The sequence below is a fragment of the Loxodonta africana genome, chromosome 4 (genome assembly GCF_030014295.1).
Source record: "Loxodonta africana isolate mLoxAfr1 chromosome 4, mLoxAfr1.hap2, whole genome shotgun sequence".
In the NCBI taxonomy this organism is placed as follows: Eukaryota; Metazoa; Chordata; class Mammalia; order Proboscidea; family Elephantidae; genus Loxodonta; species Loxodonta africana.
This window is the reverse complement of record NC_087345.1, coordinates 17,021,327-17,024,895: the sequence shown is the minus strand read 5'-3', so window position 1 is coordinate 17,024,895 and position 3,569 is coordinate 17,021,327.

Below are 3,569 nucleotides of genomic sequence, written 5' to 3'. Positions count from 1 at the left end.
AGGGCTGTTACGCTTGCTGAAAAACAGCCACCCCCCCCCAGCAGATTCTGGCACCATCTGTTGGACAGAGGCTTTGAAGGAGGCCAGCTCTGCCGACCTGCCTGGATAGCCCCTTGTGGGAATGCGTGTGGCCTTTAGTCAGGCTTGAACCAGGAGGGGCAATGTTTTGGATTCTCTGCCCTTGGCTGTGAACAGGAAGGGCCCTGGGAACAGGGCCCAAGGGCTCCCCTCTTCCAGGACTCTCAAAGGGGGTGCCAGGATAGAGATGGAGAGGAAGCTGTTGATTCCGACTCATAACGATCCCATGTGACAGAGTGGAACTGCCCCATAGGTCTTTTTTCTAGGCTGTAATCTCTATACCAATTGACAGAATACCAACGGAGATGTTTCAACAAATGGATGCAGCACTGGAAGTGCTTACTCGTCTACGCCAAGAAATTTGGAAGACAGCTGCCTGGCCAACCGACTGGAAGAGATTCTATTTATGCCTATTCCCAAGAAAGGTGATGCAACCGAATGTGAAAATTATAGAGCAATATCATTAATATCACACGCAAGCAAACTTTTGCCGAAGATCATCCAAAAGCGGCTGCAGCAGTGTATCGACAGGGAACTGCCAGAAATTCAGGCCAGACATAGAAGAGGACGTGGAACCAGGCATAGTCTTGCTATTTTCAGATGGATCCTGGCTGGAAGCAGAGAATACCAGAAAGATGTTTACCTGAGTTTTTTCGACTGTGTGGATCATAACAAATTATGGATAACATTGGGGAGAATGGGAATTCCAGAACACTTAATTGTGCTCATGAGGAATCTGTACATGTACCAAGAGGCAGTCATTCGAACAGAACAAAGGGCTACTGCATGGTTTAAAGTAAGGAAAGGTGTGCGTCAGGGTTGTATCCTTTCACCATACTTATTCAATCTGTATGCTAAGCAAATAATCCAAGAAGCTGGACTGTATGAAGAAGACTGGGACATCAGGATTGGAGGAAGACTCACTAACAACCTGTGTTATACAGATGACACAACCTTGCTTGCTGAAAGTGAAGAGGACTTGAAGCGCTTACTGATGAAGATCAGAGACCACAGCCTTCAGTGTGGATTACACCTCAGCATAAAGAAAAAAATCCTCACAACTGGACCAATGAGCAACATCATGATAAGCAGAAAAAAGATTGAAGTTGTCAAGGATTTCATTTTGCTTGGATCACGATCAACACCCAAGGAAGCAGCAGTCAAGAAATCAAAAGACTCATTGCTTTGGGCAAAGCAGCTGCAAGAGATCCCTTTAAAGTGTTAAAAAGCAAAGATGTCCCCTTGAAGACTAAGGTGCGCCTGACCCAAGCCATGGTGTTTTCAATCACCTCATATGCGGGCGAAAACTGGACAATGAATAAGGAAGACCGAAGAAGAATTTTGATGGCTTTGAATTGTGACGTTGGAGAAGACTATTGGATATACCATGGACTGCCAAAAGAATGTATAAATCTGCCTTGGAAGAAGTGCAACCAGAGTGCTCTGCTCCTTAGAAGCAAGGGTGGTGAGACTACGTCTCACATACTTTGAATGTGTTATCAGGAGGGATCGGTCCTTGGAGAAGGACATCATGCTTGGTAAAGTAGAGGGTCAGCAAAAAAGAGGAAGACCCTCTACGAGATGGATTGACACAGTGGCTGCAACAATGGGCTCAAGCATAACAACAGTTGTGAGGATGGTGCAGGACTAGGCAGTGTTTCATTCTGTTGTACATGGGGTCACTATGAGTCGGAACAGCCTCGACGGTACCTAACAACAGCAACAACAATCTTCATAGCAGCAGATTGCTAGATCTTTCTCCTGTGAAGGTACTGGGTGGATTCAAACCACCGATCCTTCAGCTAGCAGCCAAGTACTTAACCGTTTACACCACCTGGGAACTCCTTGCTCCCTTTATGTCCCTGTTCAGTGGCTAGAACTGTTGAGACCATATAGCACTGTGGGTGACTGTCCCTGTTTGGAGGTTCCCCTGTCCTGAGTTCCAGTTGTGGCTTTTTTCTTTATTAGTTGATTGTGACTTTGGGAAAACTTAATCTCTGTAAACCTGAATGTCCTTATCTGTAAGACAGGCTTCTTAAAAGTTCCTATTCTTTTGGGCTTTGTTAGAATTAAATGAGATTATGCACATTTTATAGGGTTTAGCACAGTGGGAAAAGCTCAATAAATGCCAGGTATTACTAATATCGGGAATATTAAAGATAACCATCGATCACGTTTGTAAAGCACGTTACCAGCTATAAACTAGTACTTTTGTTATCCTGTTTGACCTTCACAACAATTTGTTGAAGTGGTGGATGCAGAGATTATAACCTAATCATACAGATGAGAAAACTGGAGCCCAGAGAGGGCAATGATCTGATCAAGGTCATGCAGCCTGTGAGTGGCAGAGCCAGGTCCAATTGTTCTTAGATGAAGAATGAACTGTGGCTTCTGCAGGGCCTGGCCAGACTGCCCGAATATGTGATTGGGCTGCTCCCTCGGCACCTGGATTCTTGGGAAGACGAATAATCCCAGTATTGCTTCAAGCCCTCTTTGCACCTTTGTACCCCCTCTAGAGGTGAAGAAATTTATTCTTGTTCATGGTATCAGACTGATTTTTCTTTGCATTTGCCCTAAAATGACCTCTGCCAGGTTCCCAACAGCCACTTCCCCGCCTAGTCCCTGGAGCTGCTTACCAGAAGGTCTGTTTATTCTGAGTTCTGGCCACACGATGGCGCTGCTTCCCAAATCATGAAAAGTCATGACGCGCGCCTGACCGGCATTTCGATGCATCAAATATCAGTTAAATGCCTACTACGTGCAAGTCACTGTGGCTGCTGAGCAGAGGGGCTCAGTTACTCATTACTGTTATATTAATATACATACAAACAACAGAAATAACATCGGTGCAGGGCGTCACAGTTTATTGAGCAATTTACAGAGAGCATCTGGTTCTCCCTGCTGAACAACTCTGCTATCGGACGGTGTGGATCTTTCCACTTCCTCTGAGGAGGAAACTGAGGCACAGAGCTGAGTGGCACTAGTAGGTGCTCAATAAGTCATCAGTGGTGGACTGAATGGGGCAGACCCAGGCATCTGTCTCCACTGCCATTCTTTGTCTTTGAGGGCAGGGACTGTGTCTTACTCATCTTGCTGTCCCTACTCTGAGCCCAGTGCCTGGTCGAGGGCTTCAGTCAATCCTTGCAGAACTCTGTAGCAGGGAGAGGGGAGAAAGGGGGCTCCCTGCAGGCAGCTCAGCTCCCCGAGGCTGCAGTGCAGAGCAGCGTGCCAGCTGCAGCTCCCAGGCCAGGCCTGGAAGACTCTCTGGGTGCCCTCAGCCTCAGAGGTGCAGACTCTGGGCTAGAGCTGGTGGCAGAGACTGCAAAGAGAGGAGGTCACCACTCTTGCCATGTGGCATTTGCAGGGCATGAGTGACTCACCATAATTTGGCCCCTGGAGGCTGCCAGGTGGCTGAATGGTCAGAAGTGAGTCATTCATTAACCCATTTATTCATTCAACAAACACTTCCTGAGTTTACTAGGGATGAAAAC